This window comes from Panthera tigris, chromosome E2 (genome assembly GCF_018350195.1).
Source record: "Panthera tigris isolate Pti1 chromosome E2, P.tigris_Pti1_mat1.1, whole genome shotgun sequence".
NCBI lineage: Eukaryota > Metazoa > Chordata > Mammalia > Carnivora > Felidae > Panthera > Panthera tigris.
Window position 1 is genome coordinate 50,506,440 of NC_056674.1, and position 12,845 is coordinate 50,519,284.

The following is a 12,845-nucleotide window of genomic DNA, read 5'->3' on the forward strand; positions in this document are numbered from 1 at the left end:
TTAAAAATATGGCGGCCCCAAGTGGCCTTGTGTCCCTGATGATCAATGTGCAGAGTCACCTGCTGCTTGGATTGGGGAAAAATATAACTAAGCCGCTGTGATTTGGGGTTCTTTCTTTGCACAACTGGCCTATTCTGAGTAGGAGGGGCTACCTTCATGGAAACTAACATGTGACATCAACAGCAATGATAGTTCAGAGGCAAACTGATATCGAAGACTATACTAATGGCCATTGGTCAATTCTTTGATGAAATTTTTGATGAAATTGAGTGTGGTCTGAAATAATTTGGGAAGTAAAAGAGCGTAGAGCCCTGTACGGACATGTAGAGCTGAAAGAGGAAAGTGCTTTTTATCATCAAGAGCTAAAAGATAAAATTCACAAGGTTTTTGTTCAAGAAAGGATGATAGAGCTTATATGGCAAGGATCAAATCAAGGGTATAGTTTCTCTCCATTGTTAGAACTTCTAAGTGCATTAAAAAGACACCTGGTAGATTTTTTTTTAGATTGAGAGACAGAATGTGTGTACGATCCAATGTATCTTTTGACAAGTTCCTTTGATAAGGTCATGCTTTTTAGTTATTTCCTGTAGATCGCAAAGTAGTGTGGTCATATCTACAGCATATTCTTTTAACAAAGTTTCTCTGATTGAGTAGATTCTAAAGAAACCTCCAATGATTTTTTGCATGCTTAATGTATTGGGTCTTCTTACTCCTAAACAACTTGTTCTTTGTGTAAATATTTGTTAATTTTTCCCTTCCAAACTGGTGTGATTCCTTCTGGCAACAAATTGATTTCATCTAGTAATTACCCAGACTTTCTTATAATAGGAGATGCTGCCTTTTCAGAGATATTTGCATCATCTTAATAACAAAATCCATACTTAAGCAAATATTTTGCTATATCGTAAGCCTAGGGGTTTCTCATATTGGATATTGCAATCTTCTCAAGTACCCTGGGTGCATGTAGTTTTGTTTTTTAATAATTTCATTTTGGCTTGTTCATTGCTGGTGTATAGACGTTAAAATTGATTTTTAAAATATTCTAGTGTCCCATTGCCTTGTTGAATTAGTTTATTTAAAAGTGTTTTTAGTTACTCCTTAGAACTTTATACATAAAAGATCATGCCATCTTTGAATAGAGCTATCTTTCTTTCTTTCAATCTGTATGAATTTTGTAACTTTCTGTTGTCTAATTTTCCTGAATAGGTCCTCTAGCTCAAAATTGAGATGTCTTCTAGAGCAGTTTTAGGTTCACAACAAAATGAGAGTAAGGTACAGCCATTTCCCATATACCTGCTCCTATACACACACAGCCTCCCCATTATCAGTGTCTCCCACCAGAGCCGTATGTTTATGACAACTGATGAACCTACAGTGACACACTACAACCACCTGGAATCCATAGTCGAAGTTAGAGTTCACTCTTGGTGTACACTCTCTGGATTTGGAAAAATGTACAGTGACATGTATCCATTGTTATAATGTCATTTAGAATGTTTTCACTGACCCAAAACTCCTCTATGCTCGGCATGTTCATCCCTGCTTCCCCCAAATCCTGGAAACCACTGATCTGTTTAATGCCTCCAGAGGTGTGTCTTGTCTAGAATGTCATATAGTTGAAATCGTCCAGTACACAGCCTTTGTAGATTGACCTCTTTCACTTAGTAGTATGCCCTTAGGTTCTTCCCTCTTTCAATGACTTGATAGCTCATTTCTTTTTAGCACTGAACAATATTCCATTGTCTGGCTGGACTCCAGTTTATCCACACCCACTGAAGGACATCTTGGTGGTTATGGAGAGTGTTGCTGTCAACATCCGTGTGCAGCTTCGTGTGTGGACAGAGTCTTCAACTCCTTTGAGGAAACAGCGAGGAGTAGGATTGCTGGAACATACTGTAAGAATATGTTTAGTCTTGTAAGAAGTTGCCCAACTCTCTCCCAAACTGTCTACACCCTTTTTCACGCTTGTCAGCAGTGAACGAGAGTTCCTGTTGCTCCACATCCTCATCAGCATTTGGTGTTGTCAGTGTTGTGTATTTGGCACACTCTGATAGTTTTTTTGGCCTTTCCCTGGGATGTGGGAACATGTGATGAGGAACATCTTTTCATATGTTGACTTGACATCTGTATATCTTTGGTGAAATGTCTGCTGCTGTCTTTGTCCTATTTTTTTAATCAGGTTGTTTTCTTATTGTTGAGTTGTAAAAGTTCTTTGTATATTTCAGATAACAGTCCTTTATCAGATGTGTCTTTTGCAAACATTTTCTCCTTGCATGGGGCTTGTCTTCTCATTTTCTTGAAATTATCTTTCCTCTAGTGAGTTTAAATTTTTTTAAAAAATGTTTGTTTTTGATAGAGATAGAGAATGGGCAGAGGAGGGGCAGAGAGAGAGAGAGGGAGACCCAGAATCCGAAGCAGGCTTCAGGCTCTGAACTGTCAGCACAGAGCCCCATGCAGGGCTCAAACTCACAAACTGTGAGTTCATGACCTGAGCCAAAGTTGGAAACTTAACTAAGTGCCCCTCCTCTAGTGAGACTTTGTAAGTTTGTTTATTCTGAAAGAGAGTGAGTGGGATAGGGGCAGAGAGGGAGAGAGATTATCCCAAGCAGGCTCTGTGCTGTCAGCTGTCCCAGCTTAATGCAGGGCTCAATCCCATGAACCACAAGATCATGACCTGAGATGAAATCAAGAGTCAGACATTTAACCCACTGAGTCACCCCAGTGCCCCTCCTTTAGTGAGTTGTTGTGTTATACTTTTCAACTCCAGATTTTCCATTTATTTCTCTTTAATAAGTTCTGTCTTCTTGAGACATTGTCATATCTTCCTTTAATTCTTTAAACATGACTTTTGTCCTTTTAACATCTTTGATGTCTAATGTATCTATAAGGTCTAATAGCTGTGCTCAGACTTTTAAATTATATTTTAGCCTGAAAAGTACTGGATTTTGTCAAATTCTGCCTGCACATTACCCCTGGGTCAGCAGAAGCCACATTTTGTTCAACATCTGTGCTTAAGCCCTCTTGGCCAACCAGATTTTAGCCTTTACCATTTTCTGTGCATCTGGCTTAGAGGCCCCTACTACAGTTCAAGTTTAGGTCTTTGCCCCATGTTCAGTCAGGGATTAGGAGTTTGGAAATCCCTTCCCAATCACTCCTGGAAGGGCACAGTCCTGGGCATGCATGCACTATTCCAGAGCACCAGGGATGGTTGTGATTGTATTTTTGAGCCCAGTTTTCTAAGGAGCCCAGTTTCTGAGTTGCTTATGGATCACCCAATGTTTGGTTAGAGCTTGTGCTTGATCCTCTAGTGACAGTGAGGCTTCTGCCCTTGTTGACGGGATGTGTGACTTGGGGACCATTTTTACATCTGTGTCACACAGAGTTCTAGTTTCTCCTGAATGGGTTCAGCCTAGCACCTGTGCAGAGACTTCTCAACCCTCAAAGTTGGATGTGAAACCAGAATGGCTCTTAATGGCTATGTCTTTCCTTGATTGTGCTCAACTTCTAACTGGCCTACCATTGTGCTGTTGGCTACCATTATCATGGAGCTATGGGCTCCCTCTTAAACACTCCACTAAGATCTCTGTTGTTTTGTCAATGTCTTTGAGTATGGACACCTCCATATTCTTTCCCAAGGTCCCCTCGTAGAACGGAAGAGTCCCTCTTCTACAGAGCCTGCCCTTCTGGGGCATCCTACGGGAGCTTCTGTAAGAACTTCTAGGACATTGTACAGGAGCTGGGGATAAGGACAGTGGCCCCCTTCTTCTGTGGTGGTGACATCCTGCTCTAAAAGCACGTGCTGGGTGACTAGTGTCACCTAGTTGGCTTGGCTTCTCCCTCCAGCATGAAACTTACACCTTAAGAACAAATCTGAGGCAAAGATAATTCGGGCCATTCTTGGCTTGCTACAACCCGGAGTGGAGCTCCCATCCTATGTGGGGAAAAGGGAACCTGGTGCTTTCGGCTATGCCTTCTGGGGAAATTGCTTCTGCCATCAGGAGCTAAAGGAAATTAGAAATGCTAGTGATTTACTCCTTTGGCAAAGAACTAGAGTCCTAGCCTGTGAGCTACAGGAAGAGGGAAGCCTATATTTTTAGTTGCCCCACACAGAGTAGTGCTTTTGCCACAATGAGCTAGGGGCATGTGGGAGGGAGTGGGTCAGATGCCACAAATTTTCACTATTCTGGCCAAGCATGCAGACCTTGAATTTTTTTTTTTTTTTTGAGAGAGTATGTGAGCAGGATTTAGGGGTAGGATAGACAGAGAGAGAGAGAATCCCAGGTAAGCTCCACACTGTCAGTGCAGAGCCCAATGTAGGGCTTGAACTCCTCAACCGTGAGATCATGACCTGAGCCGAAATCAAGAGTCAGACACTTAATTGACTGAGCCACCCAGGTGCCTCAGACCTTCATTTCTATATGTCAGTACCCACTACAGGAATCAAGGATTCTTGGAGAAGTAGAGAAACTTCAAGATAAGCCTAGAACATCTTGTGCCAAAAAGTAAATCAGTGTTTAATATGGGGACATGTCAGGAGACGGTCTGGAGGGGTTCCCTGCAGGCACAATCTGGAACAATCTGAGCATAAAAACTGAATTAAAGAAGCAAATATGAATCTAGACTGATGTAAATAAATGAATGTTGGGAAAGAGAAAATGGTCATGTAGAGCAGAAAACTAATAAATATAGAAACAATTTTTATAATTTTATTATAAAATCACTTTTTTTGCCACCATCAGTCATGGCTGATGCAGGCAAGTATTATTAAGAGATGGATAAAATGGATAAAATTTTAATGAACAGAATATTTACATAATCTCAAAGTATCTCTCTCCAGCTACTTACTAATCACAAAAGCAACAATGGTAATTTTATAGGGAAGAAAACTGGCTGACACCATCTAATGATATGATCAACTTAGTATCACCAGCAAATGGACAAGCTGACAGCCTGTGTCTTCTAAAATAATGCTCTGGGAAGACACAACACCGAGTCTGTGGTGTTCCTACTAAGAATGCGTGATCTGGATCTAGTCACAAGGAAACATCAGGCAAATGCACGTTGAAGGCCATTCTGCAAAATAACTGGCCCGTGTCCTTCAAGAATCTTAAGGTCACGAAAGGCCAAAGAAAGGCTGAAAACGGTTTCATACGAAAGGCGAATCAAGGTACTCAACAACTGAATGTGATTCTGGACTTGACTTGGTCCAGGAAAATATTATTATGAAGGACATTATTAGGACAGTTGGTAACATCTTAACATGACCTGTGGTATATATGAGAGTAGTGTATCAGTGTTAGGCATCCTGATTTTCATACATATATTGTGACTGAGTAAGAAAACAGCCATATTTAGGAAATAGCCACTGACGTTATTTATGGAAAAAGAGATGTGATGTTTATAAATGATCCTCACATCATTGAGAAAAATATCTGTATTTGAAAATTCATAAGGAGTCATCAGAAAAGTACCTAGCGTTTGACCACTATATGAAATTTGTTCTAAAATAAATGGCAATGGAGAAAAATCCATTTGCATTGCTATTAAACAACAGGTTAATTTTAGTCATTTGTTTCAGTAAAAACAGCTTCACTTTGCACGACCAGGCATAACAGAATGTTTAAGGAAACTGCTTAATCGACCTGATGTAACATTATGTACCCACTAAATATCATTACAAAATACATGGTTAACATAACCATATAAAAGCATTGATGATGGCTGTATAAAATTAGCATGTGAGCTCGGAGTGGGAAGAAATTTGAAAATAATTTAATTTGTGATGCAATTCTGAGCATCTTCCTCTACTTTCTGTATCCTTGGGTTAATGTCCTTTAATAGCAAGTGCATTAAAAAGCTGAAGTGATCAGTCTTAGAGCCCAGCACAAACACTGCAAATGTTCTGAGCCTACGGCCACTGAATTCAAGTGAATTCATTCTTACGGGCATTAAATGAGATGGAAACACTGATGGGTGTAGTGTTCACCCAATTCAGGTTGGGGACGGATTACCCATTTGTTAGGACAATGTAACTTCAGTCCTTGCCTTCCCATGTTGTATCATGGCCCCCACGACAGCCACGTGGTGTCCATGAAAAGACCACTCCAATTTATTGCCTTTCTTGGGGAAGCAGGCACAGAGAGCAGTACTTCCCAAGTTCTGTTTGTTTTGTTTGATATAATTGAGCTCAGTTGGATACATTCATGATATGTACTCTCTGCAGCAGAGGATAAAACAAAGGTTTTGGCAAGGAATTTTTTTAAAAGCTCCAACTTTAACAACAAACAAACACAAACCTCATCTGCAAGCCACTGGTGTGCTAGCCATGAGCACGGAAAATCAAAGGAGGGAAAAGAAGGGTAAAAAATTCAGTTTCTGACTTTGTTCTGCTAAAATGATCTGAGCTAGGACAATTGTTCTAAGAAATAATGACAAAAAGCCATTGATGACATTTTTTTCATTGACAGAGTTAATGCTAGATCAAACCTTGACTACAGAGAACTTCAGCTTCGTTCTTGTAAGTATATTTTCAGACCTATTTAAACCCTAAATTCAATTAATAGCCTGATTCTAGGTTTCAACAGTACTGCAAAATCAACCCGAGCCAGGACGAAAATTTTAAAGCTGGTTGTATTTATTTGCCATTTTTAAGAACATACCTGTGAAGAATCCCACTGAGGTGTTAGATGGGGGGAAGTCAGGAAGGGGATTTCATGGCAGATGAGCCCGTTAAGGCTCGAGAACTATCCCTCTGGACAGGCAGGAGGTCTCCATTGGTCTGTTCAGGATTAGTTAACGCAAATCCTCATGCTCCTTGGTCAGGAAAGAGTCTTCAGTCAGGTCCAATGCCAGCCTCGCATATGTGGGGTCACTCAAAGTTTACGACTCTTTAACAAGGCTGGAGGGTTAGAATAATTTTCAAGAAACAGTTTTCATCTCGATATTTCCTAGGCAAGTGCTCCTATCCAGGGAGATTTTTCCTTTTACACAATTATAAAGAAGGATTCCTAGTAAATGTGATCTTGGAGAAGTAATATTATGAAATTAAGTCGGAGAAAGTCTATTTCAAAGGCAATCCAATCCATGAGTTACATAAACAATGATGAAAAATGACTAAAGAAAAGTAATCTCAAGGGAGAGGACTGGCCTATGCTCCATCCAAACCAGAAATCAGCCAATACAAATGGATGTCTTTACCAAGTATACATATGAAATACATTTGTAGGTATGTATGCATATATACCTAAATTTACAATCCAATGTATACTTTATGTATATATAAATATAGCTAACATATTTGTAAAGTTTAAGAGTAAGAATACAAGAGAAACCTACACACATCCTACTCAGTTCAAGAAATCACACACTACTGGTTCCCTTGAAGTCCATTTTCTCTGCAGATCATTAACTTGCTTTACTTCAATTTTATCATCCTTCCTTTCAGTGTTAAGACCCTAAAATCAGGCTTGATCCCACACTGTTATTAAATTTATGAAGTATCATGCCACTGATAAGGTTTGTAGAATCTAGGAAATAAGGTCAACTGGGCATTTTTATGAACTCCAAGAAGGAAATAATTTGCATTCTAAGTAAGTACGGGAAGAAGAAGATTGTAATACACAAGGAAGGTATTTCTCCTCCCCTGAAATACTGAAACTTACCAATTTTTCCTCTGTGGTCCTAGGTTGTCTGGCTGGGGCTCTGCAAAAGACAAGGGAACAACAGAAGGTTGTCAACACGTGTCTCCCCTACACCTGCCCATACTCGGTAATCAGGGACTCAAAGGGGTAGCTAGAGCTTGGGTTGATATAGCATCAGAATGAAAGAACCGTAACTTTTTAGTAAAGCGACAAGACAAAGGAAAAGGACTTTGGGTTTCTAGGGCAGGGAAAGGGAGGAAGCTAAGGGCTAGCTAGTAATGTTTATGAGGTCCCCCTGGTGCCGTCTCTGAGCTGACTGCGGTCTAGAGTTGTCTCCCTTGATTCACATCTGTCCTTCCTGGTAGAGAAGGGAGAGGAGACACCTTTACATATGTTTCTTGTCTGTGCTTCTCAGTTGCCTTCAGCTCAAAATAATCCTTAACCAAAGTGGCAGAGTCTGCTACTCTTCAGTGTTTAAAAAAAAAAAAAAAGAAGGTGGAATAGGAAAAAGGAACCTAGAATATGGGCTCTGGAAACGAGCACAATTCAATGTCATTATGCAGACTGCTGATCTTTGAGATGTGATTAAATAGCTAACAAATACGTCTCCATAAATCTGTGTCTTAGAGTGGTTTAATTTCCTTCGTGCTAGAAATTTTCATTAGCAGATTCTTGAGAGCTGAACAGGATAGGATGATGAAAACTACAAGAGAAGGAGAAACCCCATGGGAACAGATTAGGGTACCTTCATCTTTCTACAGATTTTTGGAAGTTGAAAAACAAGGCCATGGGTAGAAAATGATCTTCAGGCCCATGTATGAGAGAAAAAATCGCCAATATCTAGAAAAGAGCAATTTGCATTTTAAGGTGTATCCAGTGATCTGAGAGATAGCACCACATCGGGTGAATAATAATTTCACCTGCTGCAAGCTTTTCTTAACATCTCTATTTAGTGCTTGAATGCACCCTTCTATTTTGTTCTATCTGCTACTCTCCCAAAGTACCAAGCCCTACACAATATCCAAAGCCCTCATTTTTAAGGCTACCTACATCTAATTCTTAGCACGGGTTGTAGGTGTGCAGACTAACTCTACGAAAAGCTGTATTCCCACATCTTTTTTTTTTTTTTCCATATCACAGTGAAAATGTAAATTGCAAATCTCTTTACTTCTCAGATTGTGTGCTGGGTCCCCTGCAGTTACAGAAATACTATTCTCTTATCATCAGAAGGTCAGAATCTCCTTACCTGTGTGGCCATGGAAGCACTGTTCCTCATTCCCAAATTGGATCCTTTTCTTAAAAAGCTGCATCTTCTTTGCCTGAGGGCACTTTTCTGATATTCATGTATTTCAAAGCAAACTTCGTTATCCAGAAAAGAAAAATTATGATGGTCTCTGCTTCTCTGAAACTATAAAAACTCACAAGAAGGGAGTCTCTGTCAAGTCACCTGAATTTCCCCCCATTAAATAGCTGATTTATTCAATAATAGTGGCACAGGAATATTCCTCAGACACCTACTCTACAGATAAACACATTCTCACAATTCCATCTAGCCCTTTGGAGGGTTTTTCTATATACTGGGCTTATAGCCTGTGAGGATTAATGTTATGTGTCAACTTGGTGATGTCATGGTACCCAGATAGATGGTTAGACATCAGTTTAGATGCAGCTTGGAAGGTATGTTTTACATGAGATTAACATTTAATTCAGAATAATTTGAGTAAAGCAGATTATTCTCCATGATGTCGGTGGGCCTCATCCAATCAGTTGAAGGCCTTAAGAGAAAAAGACTGAGGTCTCCCAAGGAAGAGGGGATTCTGTAAAAAGTAGATAGCTTTTCATACTCAAACTGCAGCATCAACTCGTCCCTGGGTCACCAGCCTGCCTGCAAATTTCAGACTTGCCAGCCCCCAAGATAACATGAGCCCATCCCTTTAAACCCAACTCTTTATATCTAGTGGAAGGTACATCCATCTTATTGGTTCTATTTTCCTATACAACTCTGGCAGGTAGACTGCTTCAGCAATTTTGTTGGTGTTGTTAAGCAGGCTTCACACTGAGCTAAGAGCCCAATGCAAGGCTCGAACTCACAACCCTGAGATCAAGAACCTGAGCTGAGATCAGGAGTCAGATGCTTAACTGACCGAGGCACCCGGGGCCCCAACTGCTTCAGTACTTTTAAACACATTTAAATACATCGACCAAGATGGCCTTCACATTACCCTCGGCTCCATCAAACTTTTTACAAAGGCACCTGATGTTCCTTTCTAGAACATTTATGTAAGGAAGCTTGTCAATATTTTTTCCTGCCTCTTTGAGATGATAAATCTTTTAAAAAGCATCTTGCCAGTTTTGCAGTTTACTTTTTGAATGTAAACATCGAGGGAGATAGACCCCCCCCAAGCCCCCCAGCACGCCCCAATCTCTGTGAAAAGATAGGAGCCTAATGTTGATGTGTGCCTTGCTCCTGGTTGTAAAACTACTTCCTGTCCCAACGGTACTACAGAATTTATTTTTCCTTTGGGTAAATCCAATTAGCAAACACAGAGGAGTTGGGTTCTGCCTCTCATGCCAGCACTTACGAACTCTTTTCTGCTCTCATTCAACTTCAATGAAGTTGAGCTCAGTGACATTGAGTTGAGTGTTGTCCTGTCCCCTGTTGTAAATAGCCTAGAAAAGAGTCTGTCTCCCATTAATGTTGCTGCAGCTTTTGCTTTGGCAAGAGCAAGAGACCATTCTTTTCTGAATTCGATACTGAAGTTACTCGTAATTGGCCAGAAGTCAACAATGAGGTTTCCATGATACAGTCAGATCTCTTTAGTCATTCACAAATTGTGTACCTGCCTGAAAATGAAATTTCTGATTACAAAAAATTTTTTAAAGCATACTCTGGATGGGAGACATAAATAGTAAATGTAAGCCTAAGAGTTAAAAAAAAAAAAAAGTTCCAGTAAAACTTTGAACCTAGAGAAAGTCTGGTAGCCACATACAGTGAAGGTCAAGGTTCTCTCTTTGCTCTACCTTTCTCAATTCACCGGGAGAGCGTTAGATCCTTTCTCCTGTGGCATCCATTTCTTCTCGCTCCACTGATCAAAACTTAACTCTGCACTGTGAACAAAGATTAAATCAAAATGTCGAAGCTGGATATCCAAAGTCCAACATAGCACTTTTTATCCAAAATTAAACACTCCTAGGAAATGAAGGCTAAGGTGTCATTCTGATATCGGAGGACATTGTGCTGTTTGTGAATGTTTATTGGTGAATGCCTAATGTCAGCTTTAGATTTTTTTTTTTTTTTGCCTTTTGTGCTAATCTAATTCCCTAGAGATGAATATTTAAATATTTTGTCTGTGGAATTTAGCCTCACAAATTAAGCATTTATGAATTATAGACTAGAATCCTATTCATATTGTGAGATAATGAGACACAATGGCCTCCTCTTAATCATATTAGAGAGGCCAGGGCCCACTGTCTGGACATAAGTTGGATGGTCAATTTGTCTTGACCTGCTTTGAATTGAAAATTATTGTGCTAACGGGTGTCATTTGCTGGGATGATTTATAGCCTTCCTACACAGTGTTCCCGCTGCTTAGTCATAACCTTCTAGAATCTGTCTGCACAGACAGAACATCAACCCATACCTAGACTGGCCGGTGCTCAGAGAATTTACACTTCCGGAACGATTTACGCAAGAGCTGGATGTAAGACGCAGGTAGAATCAGTGCATTTACTCATTCAACAAAGAAGTGGCATACACTTAGTATACGCGACAACTCCAGATACCAGCCAGGTATTCACAAAGCGGAAAGCTTCACTGAGTTCTGTGTGTGGAATTTTTAGTGGGGCTTCATTAGGTAGTCATGATTTATTGAATCACTGGACATGAGATTGAACTCAATCTCCAATGCCCCCCCCACCCCTCCTCCCAGGAGTCAAGGTAGCCCAAAGTTACCATGCTGTAAGCAGTGGTTGGTCTCTTTGGGGACCAGCCTCCATCCTGAAGCTAACTAGGGCTTGGCCATGAGTGCCCTCATTAGCATAATAGATACACACCTGTCACTCTAATTCCAAGGGTTTTACAAAGTCTTTGCCTGGAACCAGAGGCAAAAAACAGAACAATTCTGTATTAGACCACAGATGACGGCTCTAAAAATTTAGGATACGTGAGATCTACAAAGGTGACTATTTCAAGATTCACCCTTTGTGGATATGAACGGAGGTTCAGAACTTCCTCTTTTTCAAGGGCATGTAAAGAATTCTACCTCATTGATGAGTGTATAAGTTGACATAATCACTTGACAACAAGTATGTGGCACTAGCCACCACCCCTAAGCATACGAATACCCCTGATTTAGCAAATCCACTTCTGGGTAAACACCTGATAAAAGTGTCCACTGTCAGGAAAAAATGACACATTTGAAATGCACACACACCCACACCAAAGATTACTGGGTTTCTGTCCAGCTCACCCTCTCCATCTTCTAATTCATTGTTTTTGAGCTATTTTCTAGTCTACAGGTGCTAAGAAACTAAAGTTCTGTAAGTTATCATTTTTCCAGAATAATTTAATGAATTTAATTTTGTGTAATGCAATAGATTATTGTCCTGTAAGTGATGACAAGTTTAGCATTTACACATAAATTCATTTCCACACTCCCGATTGCCTATATATGGGTAAATTGTTTGAATTCTCCTTTGAACCAATGGAACATCTTGCTGGCCTCCTAATTGAGTTATATAAAATCTATGGCATATGGGTTTTTTTTTACATTTGCATGAAAGTTATGATTTTGCCCTTTAAAAAAATTGTATCAATTGCCACCACCAAAACCAAATGGTGGACAATTTATAGAAATATTACATATATGTGGGTGAGAAAGGGTTAACATGGAGTCTGCAACTCTCTTTCATCCTCCTTTAAACACACTGATGGAATTTACTACCTTGAAGATAAATGGTGGTCTTCTGGGGCTGCTGTATACTGATTTCTTACCTTATTTTTTAGCATGCTACACCTGGTCTGTCTGGGTTGTATATTGTACATAAAGCTCCAGCAGGGATGTGCAGGGGCTGGGAGTTTTCACTTCATCCCTCTGAACCCAAAAGGCGTCTTGGTGTAGAAGACAAGTTGACCTATGGAGCCGCATCTAGAAAGAGGCAAAGTAGTGCTTACTTCTGACATTAGAGCATTTTATTAAAATCCTG

General features: G+C 40.0%; 1 long non-coding RNA gene across 1 annotated transcript in view; it reads right to left on the minus strand.

Annotated features, from left to right (window-relative positions):
- The window catches only part of LOC107179733, a 41,740-nt gene that overhangs the window by 12,745 nt on the left and 16,150 nt on the right, over positions 1-12,845 (minus strand). The window contains exons 3-7 of the long non-coding RNA XR_001510428.2: positions 12,634-12,787; positions 10,662-10,748; positions 8,887-8,999; positions 7,662-7,701; positions 6,660-6,898 (exon numbers count right to left, since the gene is read on the minus strand). This is a non-coding gene — a long non-coding RNA (uncharacterized LOC107179733). The remainder of the gene's footprint in view (positions 1-6,659; positions 6,899-7,661; positions 7,702-8,886; positions 9,000-10,661; positions 10,749-12,633; positions 12,788-12,845) is intronic.